This window comes from Coturnix japonica, chromosome 9, assembly GCF_054131305.1.
Source record: "Coturnix japonica strain WE chromosome 9, WE-NBRP24, whole genome shotgun sequence".
In the NCBI taxonomy this organism is placed as follows: Eukaryota; Metazoa; Chordata; class Aves; order Galliformes; family Phasianidae; genus Coturnix; species Coturnix japonica.
The window spans coordinates 31,489,108-31,500,000 of NC_140671.1; the positions used below are offsets into that span (position 1 = coordinate 31,489,108).

The 10,893-nt window shown below is 46.1% G+C and overlaps 1 long non-coding RNA gene across 3 annotated transcripts; it reads left to right on the forward strand.

The window, feature by feature from the left end:
• The first annotated feature begins 968 nt into the window (after positions 1 to 968).
• LOC146759911 (uncharacterized) lies at positions 969 to 6,634 on the forward strand. 3 transcript variants are annotated; one of them, XR_014931908.1, is made up of 4 exons: positions 969 to 3,364; positions 3,570 to 5,016; positions 5,087 to 5,192; positions 6,537 to 6,634. It is a non-coding gene; the product is annotated as an uncharacterized LOC146759911 (long non-coding RNA). The 3 variants fall into 3 exon arrangements; XR_014931907.1 differs by having other exon boundaries at positions 3,570 to 5,192; XR_014931909.1 differs by lacking the exon at positions 6,537 to 6,634 and having other exon boundaries at positions 969 to 3,201; positions 3,286 to 3,364; positions 3,570 to 6,479.
• The last annotated feature ends 4,259 nt before the right edge of the window (positions 6,635 to 10,893 follow it).

Here is a 10,893-nt window from a genome sequence, read left to right on the forward strand (position 1 = left end):
CCTCTTCGCTTCTTTCCCCCCCTCTCTTCGCTTCTTTCCCCCCCTCTCTTCGCTTCTTTCCCCCCCCCTCTTCGCTTCTTTCTTTCCCCCCCTCTCTTCGCTTCTTTCTATGGCGCCACCGTTTGGCCAATGTGTAGAACTGCAGCTGAGCTCTTCCCGCAGCATCTGGTGCCAATACGTGGCGAATCTGCGGAGCTGCGGCCGTTGGGTGCGAGCAGCAGGGCGCATGCGCCCAGAAACACGGAAGTGGCGATGGCGGCCATGAGTCTGGAAACTGAATAAATATAAACATTTGTACAAAGTACGGAACATATTTGTACAAAGTACGGAGCTTTGGTGGGTGGACAAGAAGCAGCTCCCGAAAAGGAAGGCGCGGAACAAGAGGAAACGGGACCCGGACAAGAAGAGGGAATAGGCGGAAAACGGCGGGAAACCGGGAACAACGCGCGCAGCGAACTGCGCGTGCGCAGCGTCCGTACGGAACTGGCGCATGCGTGTTGAAGTGTGTGAGCTGGCGTATGCGTAGTGTCATTCCGGAAGTCCCGCATGCGTAATGCCGTTCTACAATTGGCACATGCGTAACGTAGCTTCCGAAGGCGCGCATGCGTATTGCGGTAACTAATTCGGCGCATGCGCAGAGATGCATCAGAACTCACGCATGCGTACTGCCGTCCTAAATCTGGCGCATGCGTACTGCCGTTCCGCAATTAGCGTTCCGCAATTAGCGTTCCAACTGGCGGTTGCTTGTTGCCGTTCCGGACTCTCCGGACACGTGTTGCGAGTCTGGATCTTGGTTCAGGGTCGGCCCTTCATAACGCGGCGCACAATCTGCCTGTGGCTGCGCGGACTGTCCTTCCTGAATAAGCCAATACGTAGCCCGGCACTGAAACTCGCGCATGCGTATTGCTAGTCCGGAGGCTGCGCATGCGAACTGCCGCTCCGGAATTCGCCACAACGTCACCCCACAACGTCACCAATTGTATTGGGGACTGTGCCGGATGCAGTGCTGGATGCGGTGCTGGCTGCTGTGTTGCATGCAGAGCTGGATGCTGCCTGCAGTGCTGTATTGGCTGCAATGCTGGGTGCTGCGATGCTGTATTGGCTGCAATGCTGGATGCTGCAGTGCTGTATTGGCTGCGATGCTGCTCTTTCTCATTCACTCAGTGTTTTCTGCCACTCACTGTCCAATCATTCTTTGTCTTTCATTTTGTCACCATTCAGTACCACTCATTATCCAGTCATTTTTTGTCTCTCATTGTCTCCCTTCACTTCCACTCACTGTCCAATCATTCTCTGTGTGTCATTTTGTACCCATTGATTGCCAGTCATTATCCAGTCATTACCTGTGTCTCGTTTTCTCCACATTTGGTGTCACTCATTGTTCTGTCACTCTCTGTGTCTCCTTCTCTCACCATTCACTGCCCATGAATGTCCAATCATTCTTTGTCTCATTCTCTACTCATTCACTGCTACTCAGTGTCCAATCATTCTCTGTTTTATTCCGTAATCCTTCATTGCCAGTCATTGTCCAATCATTGTGTTTCATTCTCTTATCATTCAGTGCCACTCATTGTCCAATCATTCTAATTTTCGCTATTAACTCCCACTCACTGTCCAACCATTCTATGTCTCATTCTCTCCCCATTCACTGCCATCATTATGTATCAGCACTGTGCCCCCAAATGTCTTAGTTCTCTGCCTCTCCATCTGTCCTAATTACCTGCCTCTAATTGTAATTAGTGTCTGCCTCTCATTGTCCCATCATTGGCTGCTTCTCATTGTGTTCCCATTGGCTGCCTGTAACACCATTGATACCTGCACATCTACAGTGTTACAGTCCAACATCTACTCATCATCACCTTCCAACGTGGCTCCTTGTGTAACACCTTTGATACCTCCACATCTACACACAGTGTTACAGTCCAACATCTACTCATCGTAACCTTCCAACATGGCTCCTCGTTGTGTAACACCATTGATACCTCCATATCTACATAGTGTTACAGTCCAACATCTACTCATCATCACCTTCCAACATGGCTCCTTGTGTAACACCATTGATACCTCCACATCTACATAGTGCTACAGTCCAACATCTACTCATTGTCACCTTCCAACATGGCTCCTCGTTGTGTAACACCATTGATACCTCCACAACTACACAGTGTTACAGTCCAACATCTACTCATCGTCACCTTCCAACATGGCTCCTCGTTGTGTAACACCATTGATACCTCCACATCTACACACAGCTTTGATGCCAAACATCAACCCCCCATTGACACCTCAACATTCCCCCCCCAACCATCTCTGCTTCCCATCAGCTCAGCATTACTCCAGTATCAGAGCCAGAACTGACCTCCTGTAATGCTGTTCTAGGCCGGGCAATGTGATGGTGGAGAAGCCAAGTCCTGGAGCTCTATCCAGCAGCTCTTGGTCCAAGGCAAGAACAGAGCAGAAGAGCTTCTTCATGTGGGTTGATGCGATGGCAGCGAGGAGCTCCAGCAAATACCTGCTGCCTCCCGGTGCCAGCCCTTATATGAGGGGGCGGAGCCAGCCCTGCAGTCAATCAGATGCATTGTCTGCACTTGGGCTCTACTGCTGTGTCTCCGCCCCATCATGGCTTCCAACCATGACTAAGCATTTCTATTATATCACCCTAATTATACAATGATATCATCACCCCCCATCATTCCAATGCCCCCCCCCCACAACCCCCCCATCATCCCAATGTCCCCCCAGCATCAACCCCAGAGTGGTGACCACAGTGTCACCCCATTGCGACTCTGAGATCTGCGCTCCACTGTCCATATACTGCACTGTCGTTTCTCCTCTAACCATAACCCTCCCCTTTAGGAACAGGTAGATATAATTATTAACCTGCTATTGCTTTATTTTTGGCTTCATTCTTGATTGGAGCTGTTACATAACATCCTGATTGGACACCTGCTGAGGGGAGTGGCCAGCCCTATGGGCACAGGTGGGGGCCGTTGAGCTGTGGATTGTGATTGGTTGGGGCCTGGCTCCTCCCCTCCTTGATTCATATTTAAGGGCTGGGAAGGGCAGGGGGCAGCATCAGTTCCTGCTCAGTGCTCCTATGGGAGCATTGGGGGCAGTGTCTTCTCCTTCCTGCTGCTTTCAAGGTCTGGATACCATGTAGGATGTGGCTCTGCTTGGAGAACCTTTCCTCTGGGGTATAAGGTGAGTGTTTGGCTTTGCTATGGGGTAAGGAATTTCTTCTTCTTTACTGTTCTGATGTCTTCTCCTTTTGGTTGCTTCTAACAGCACTTATGGATGTGTATGAGAAGGAGCCGAATTCTGGAGCCTGCTTCCTTTGGATGGAGGGCTCAACCCTCAGAATAGGGTGAGTGATCCCTTCTTTATATTTGGGGTTGAAAGGAGGAGGATGGAACGGGTCCCTTGGGGATGCTCCGTCCCTAGAGGTGTTTGAGGCTGTGGGACCTTGGTGTGGTGGTTGGTTACTGTCCCCATAGCAGGGGGTTGAAAGGGGATGGTCATGATGGTCTTCACTGCTGATCGTCATTTGATTCTATGCTCATATATTGCAGAGTATCAGCCCCAATGTTGGATGCTATGGGATGTTGTTCATCATTATCTCCATCTGGATTTGGAGCCATTGGCTGCTGCTGTCTGGACTCGGTTCTACAGCCAGTTCTTCATCCATCTCATCATCTTCCCATCCGCTTGGTGTCTTCATCACTTGGACATGAGGACACTGTGGGGTCCTGCATCAGAGGCCTTGTTGAAGTCTAAGTAGATGATATCAGCAGCTCTTCCTTCGTCTACTGATGTATCAGTGCCATCATAGAAGTCTATGAGGTCAGTCAATGAGGATTTGCCCTTGGTGAGGCCGTGTTGATTCTCCATCATCACCTCCTGCTTTCCATGAGCCCTGGGTCCTTCTATGAGGATCTCCATCATCACGTCCTGCCTTCCATGAGCCCCGGGTCCTTCTATGAGGATCTCCATCATCACGTCCTGCCTTCCATGAGCCCTGGGTCCTTCTATGAGGATCTCCATCATCACGTCCTGCCTTCCATGAGCCCTGGGTCCTTCTATGAGGATCTCCATCATCACGTCCTGCCTTCCATGAGCCCTGGGTCCTTCTATGAGGATCTCCATCATCACGTCCTGCCTTCCATGAGCCCTGGGTCCTTCTATGAGGATCTCCATCTTCACCTCCTGCCTTCCATGAGCCCTGGGTCCTTCTATGAGGATCTCCATCTTCACCTCCTGCCTTCCATGAGCCCTGGGTCCTTCTATGAGGATCTCCATCATCACCTCCTGCCTTCCGTGAGCCCTGGGTCCTTCTATGAGGATCTCCATCTTCACCTCCTGCTTTCCATGAGCCCTGGGTCCTTCTATGAGGATCTCCATCATCACCTCCTGCTTTCCATGAGCCCTGGGTCCTTCTATGAGGATCTCCATCATCACGTCCTGCCTTCCATGAGCCCTGGGTCCTTCTATGAGGATCTCCATCATCACCTCCTGCCTTCTGTGAGCCCTGGGTCCTTCTATGAGGATCTCCATCATCACGTCCTGCCTTCCGTGAGCCCTGGGTCCTTCTATGAGGATCTCCATCATCACCTCCTGCTTCCATGAGCCCTGGGTCCTTCTATGAGGATCTCCATCGTCACCTCCTGCCTTCTGTGAGCCCTGGGTCCTTCTATGAGGATCTGCTTTGTGCTCATTCCCAGCACAGCAGTGGGACCGACGGGTCAGCCGTTCCTGGGCTCATCCCTTCTACCTTCCTACAAAGGAGCACCATGTTGGCCGTGTTTCTGCTCACCGGACTGCACCCCATTGTCACCACTTCTCAGTCTGCGATGCATCTCATCTGGACCCACAGACTGTGTGATTTCAGGACCTTGGTTGGTCTTGCACTGGGTTGTTGACCTTATAAGGTCCAATGGGGTCTTATGTGGGGCCCCAGTGGTTCCAGTGGGGTCTCATGGGGCCCCAGTGGTTCCAACATCCCTCCATACCAAACCCAAGGTGAGTGCTGTGTCTATGAGCTGCCCTGCAGATGTGGGCAGTGCCTTCATTGCTGTGTTGTGTCCCACAGGTTCCAGCAGAGCACAGAGATGTGCGGCTCCTGATGAGAGCAGCGAGGAACAGAAACCTGCATTGGTTGGACCCAGCTTTGCTGATGGTAACTCTCAGCCCAGCAGGTAAGGGCAGCACATAGCAATTGCTTTTTATCTGTTCCATACTGAAATTGAAGGTAACATTCCATTATTATAATGATAATATCTGCTCTCATCCTTCTGCATTCTCTTTTCCTCTGTTCTCTGCTGTTTCTCCAGCATTTCCTGCAGTGTTTCCTTTGTTCTCACTTTATGTTCTGTTCATTCTATGGGCCTTGTTGTTCATTTTGGTGCTTCATTCCCTTCAGCCTTTCATTCCATGTTGGAGTTCCAAGCAGTTTCCTCTGCTGCCTTGCCCTCCATCTTGATGTTTCTTGTAGTGCCCTTTTGGGCCTAGCCCTCCATCTTGATCATCTTTGCAATGTTCTATTGCGCCTTGCCCCCCATCTTGATGTTTCTTGTAGTGCCCTTTTGGGCCTTGCCCCCCATCTTGATGTTTCTTGTAGTGCCCTTTTGGGCCTAGCCATTCATCTTGATGTTCCCTGCAGTTTTCTCTTCAGCTTTGCCCTCCATCTTGATGTTCCTTGCAGTGTTCTTTTGGGCCTTATCCTCATCTTGATGTTCTGCGTGATGTTCTCTTTGGCCTTGCCATCCATCTTGATGTTTTACGTGATCTTTTTTTGGCCCTTGCCCTCCATCTTGATGTTTCAGCAGTGCTGTTTTGGGCCTTGCCCTCTGTTTTGCAGTTCCATGCAGCGTTCTTTTAGGCCTTGCCCTCCATCTTGATGTTGTATGTGCCCTTTTGGGCCTTGCTCTCCATCTTGATGTTCTTTTAATGCCCTTTTGGGCGTTGTTCTCCATCTTGATGTTCCTTTAATGCCCTTTTGGGCCTTGTTCTCCATCTTTATGTTCCCTGCCATGTTGTCTTGGGCCATGTCCTCCTTTTTGTTGTTCCTGCAGTGTCCTTTTGCTGTTTCCATTTGGCCTCCTACGCTGCCTTCCCTTTGGCCTTTGTTCTTGGTGTTTCATACCACTCTCCTTGCTGTTGCTTTCCCTTGTGCTTTCCCTTGGCTGTTCTCTTACTGTTGCCCTTGCCTTACTGTTGGTGTTTGCTTTGCTTTTCTTTTGTTGGGGCTTTCTGTGCTTGTTCTGCTGCCTTTGGCTCTATGGGGTTTGCTGGGTGGCAGCATTCATGGTAATCTTGACCTTAAGGGAACTTTATGGGATAATTGCAGGAACTTTATGGCCTTAATGGGAAATTTAGTGATAATTGCAGTTTTCTGTAGAGTATCTGTAAACCTAGCTCTTTGTTTTTAAGTAACCTTCATTCTAATCATAGTGCCAAATACCATTTTAAAGTAACTGCACCTTTAACCTTAGAAATAGCATTATTTCTATTTCTAATAGTATTTATTCTATCCCTAATAGCATGGATTCCATCCTACTGATGAGAGCAGTGAGGAACAGAAACCTGCATTGCCTGGAATGCTCCAGAACCAGCTTTATTGATGGTAACTCTCAGCCCAGCAGGTAAGGGCAGCACACACAATTGCTTTTTACCTGTTCCATACTGAAATTGAAGGTGACGTTACATTATTATAATGATAATATCTGCTCTCATCCTTCTGCATTCTCTTTTCCTCTGTTCTCTGCTGTTTCTACAGCATTTCCTGCAGTGTTTCCTTTGTTCTCATTTTGCTGTTCTGTTCATTCTATGCGCCTTGTTGTTCATTTTGGTGCTTCATTCCCTTCAGCCTTTCATTCCGTGTTGGAGTTCCAAGCAGTTTCCTCTGCTGCCTTGCCCTCCATCTTGACGTTTCTTGTAGTGCCCTTTTGGGCCTTGCCCACCATGTTGATGTTTCTTGTAGTGCCCTTTTGGGCCTTGCCCCCCATCCTGATGTTTCTTGTAGTGCCCTTTTGGGCCTTGCCATCCATCTTGGTGTTTGCTGCAGTTTTCTCTTCAGTGTTGCCCTCCATCTTGATGTTCCTCGCAGTGTTCTTTTGGGTCTTGTCCTCATCTTGATGTTCTCTTTGACCTTGCCCTCCATCTTGATGTTTTACATGGTCTTTTTTGGCCCTTGCCCTCCATCTTGATGTTTCAGCAGTGCTGTTTTGGGCCTCGCCCTCTGTTTTGCAGTTCCATGCAGCATTCTTTTAGGCCTTGCCCTCCATCTTGATGTTGTATGTGCCCTTTTGGGCCTTGTTCTCCATCTTGATGTTCCCTGCAGTGTTCTTTATGGCCTTGCTCTATTTTGCAGTTCCATGCAGCATTCTTTTGGGCCTTGCCCTCTGTTTCATTGTTCCCTTTGTTCTTCTCTTGGCTCTCCACGCTGTTTTCCCTTTGGCCTTTGTTCTTGGTGTTTCCTATAATGGTCTGTTTGCTGTTGCTTTTGCTTTGGTTTCCCTTGGCTTTCCTTCTTTCTTTTGCACTTGCCTTACCCTTGGCTGCCTTTCTGTGGTTGTTCTGCTTGTCTTTGGGATTTGTGTTAATGTTTTGTTTGTGTTAATCTTGATCTGCTCCCCCGGCTTAATGCGGGTTGTAGTGATAATGACTGTAACCTGTATTTGTTAATGGAACTGATATTTACCTAATATTTACCCAATACTAAAGGTGTCTGTTATGATAAATGCAGTCATAAAAGTGATGCTCAGTGCTTTATGTGAAAGTTACTTTAATTATGATTGTAGTGTGGGATACAATTGTTAAACTTACTGCAAATTTAGACTTAAAAGTAGCATTAATTATATCCATAATAGCATTAATTGTATCCCTAATAACATTAATTGTATCCCAGTGCCTTCACTGTCATGTTGTGTCCAACAGGTTCCAGCAGAGCACAGAGATGTGTGGCTCCTGATGAGAGCTGCGAGGAACAGAAACCTGCATTGCTTGGACCTAGCTTTGCCGATGGTAACTCTCAGCCCAGCAGGTAAGGGCAGCACATAGCAATTGGTTTTTACTTGTTATGTACTGAGATGCGAGGTTAGTGTTTTTGACTTCATTTTTGCACTCCGTGGTGTCCTATGGGCTGTCTGTGCTTGTCCTACTGTGTTGTCTTTGTGTTTGGTCTTTGCTGTTGCTCAGCTGTTTCTTGCAGTGTTTTTCTTGCTCTCCATTTTGACATTCTTTGAGGCATTCTCTTGGGCCTTGCCCTCCATTTTGGCGTTCCTTGCGTTGTTCTTTTGGACTTTGCTGTCCATTTAGGCATCCATTGCATCATTCTTTTGGACTTTGCCGTCCATTTAGGCATCCATTGCATCATTCTTTTGGGCTTTGCAGTCCATTTAGGCATCCATTGCATCATTCTTTTGGGCTTTGCCGTCCATTTAGGCATCCATTGCATCATTCTTTTGGGCTTTCAGTCCATTTTGCCATTCCTTTTCTTGTTCTCTTGGGCTTTGCCCTCCTTTTCAGTGTTCCCTGCATCCTTTTGTAGGGCCTTGCCCAATATTTTGATATTCTCTTGGGTGCTTTCTTCCATTTTGCAGTTTCCTGCATCATTTGTTGCGCCTTTATGTCCCTATTGCTGTTCTCTGCAGTGTTTTGTGTTGTATTATGTTCTGTTTTGATGTGTTTTGTGCTGCTCTTTTGGGCCTTGCTGTTCATTTTGGCATTCTCTGTGTTCTTCTTTTGTACTTTTAGCTCCATTTTGGTGTTTATTGTAGCAAATTTTGGGGCCTTGCCCACTATTTTACATTTTCATGTCCCACTGGCTTCAGCCCATTGATCTAACTATCTCTTTTTCTTCCTTAGGGCCCTTATATTCCCTGGCTGATGGATGTTCCCCTTTGATGCAGCGCTCCATGCTGCCATGCAGGCGTTCAATAAAGCTTTGGGGGGCTGACGATCCATCACAACAGCACATCAGCTACATGTTAGTCAATTAACCTCCATTTAATTGGAATTAGCTTTTGAGTTAAGTTCTGTTAAGCCATTTGGTTTAAGGTTTGCGTTCAGTTAACCTTACCCAAATTGGTTTTAGATTTGACATCACACTTAAACAAATTGGTTTTAGCTTAGTAATCTATTAAGTTCACCCAGATTGGGTTTTGTTTTGTAATCATTTAACTGCAACTAAGTTGGTTTTTGATATGTTGTTAAATAATCTTAATCAAATTGGTTATAGCTTTTTAATTAATTATTTTAACAAAATTGGCTTTAGCTTTCAATCAGTCATTGTTAATCAAATTGGCTTTAGTTTTGCCATTATTTTTAATCAAATTGACTTTAGTTTTGCAATCATTTAATGTTACTTAAATTGGTTGTAGCTTTACAACCATTTAAGTTTAATTTAATTGGCTGTAGCTTTGCAATCTATCTACCTTGATTGAATTGGCTTTAGCTTTGCAATCATTTAATCTTAAACTAATTGGCTTTAACTTTGCTATTATTTAACCTTAACCAAATTGGTTTATGGTTTGATTTCAATTAATATCAGCCAAATTGGCTTTATTTATCCTTGCTTACGGGGCTGGGTAGCCCATTTTTTTTCTATTAGGGCTATCCCAGCCCCGTAACCAACGCCCATGGCCTGAGGGAGCTGAGTTGCTTCCCGGCCACTCTTTGACTCGTGCCCATTTGCGGCCACTCTTTGACTTGTGCCCATTTGCGGCCATTATAAGATTTACGCTGATTTCAGCATGTTCAATTATTTTTTGTCAACCAAATTAGCTTTTGTTCTGGAGTCAATTAATTTCAACCCAGATTGGCTTCAGCTTTCTATTCAATCATTGTCAACCAAATTGGATTTTGTTTTGGAATCTAAATTTCTAATCCAAATTGGCTTAAGTTTTGCATTCAATTAATATCAACTAAATTGGCTTTAAATTTGGCTTCAAATTAACTCAAATTAACTCAAATTAACTCAAATTAACTCAAATTAACTCAAATTAACTCAAATTAACTCAAATTAACTCAAATTAACTCAAATTAATTGGCTATATTTTTGAAATCAAATTATTTTAGCCAAATTGGCTTTATTTATCCAAGCTTACGGGGCTGGGCTAGCCCATTTTTTTTCTATCCGGGCTAACCCAGCCCCGTAACCAATATCTATGGCCTGAGGGAGCTGAGTTGCTTCCCGGCCACTCTTTGACTCGTGCCCATTTGCGGCCACTCTTTGACTTGCGCCCATTTGTGGCCATTTTGAGTTATGCTGGTTTCAGCGCTGTGCTGTTATTTTGAATGTGCCACATTGGCTTTAGCTTTGCAGTCAATTATTGTTAATGAAATTGGCTTTAATATTGGAGTCCATTCATGTTTGTGTTATTGACTTCAATTTTGCCTTGCTGTGTATGTAATGTGCTGATGCTGTAATTGTACCTTGTGCCATGCAATGTTCTGTATATTTGGATGCTGCGTCTGTCAACTGCGCCGTGCCCTGTACTCAACACGTTGATGCTGCGCCTGTAACCCGGGATGGACAATTTGCTGTGTATATGGATGTTGTACATGTAAAATGTATTGTGCAATGTGCTCTATGTGTTGATGTGATGGTTGAACATTGTGCTGTGCCATGTTCTCAATGTATCAATGCTGCGCCTGTAAACTGTGTTGTGCTCTGTATTGACTGTGCTGATGTTTGTACTCATTACTGGGATCTTGTGACTTGTATCTTGTGCTATTTGTACTGTATATCTGGATGTTGTGCCATGTACTGAACTGCTGTATCCACTTTGTGCTTGTAAATATGATGTTGTTGCTGTATTGTGTTTGTATGATTGTATGAGTTGTGTATTGTGTTGATGGAGCTGTAATAAAGAAACAGTTGTGGTGTGTTGTTAA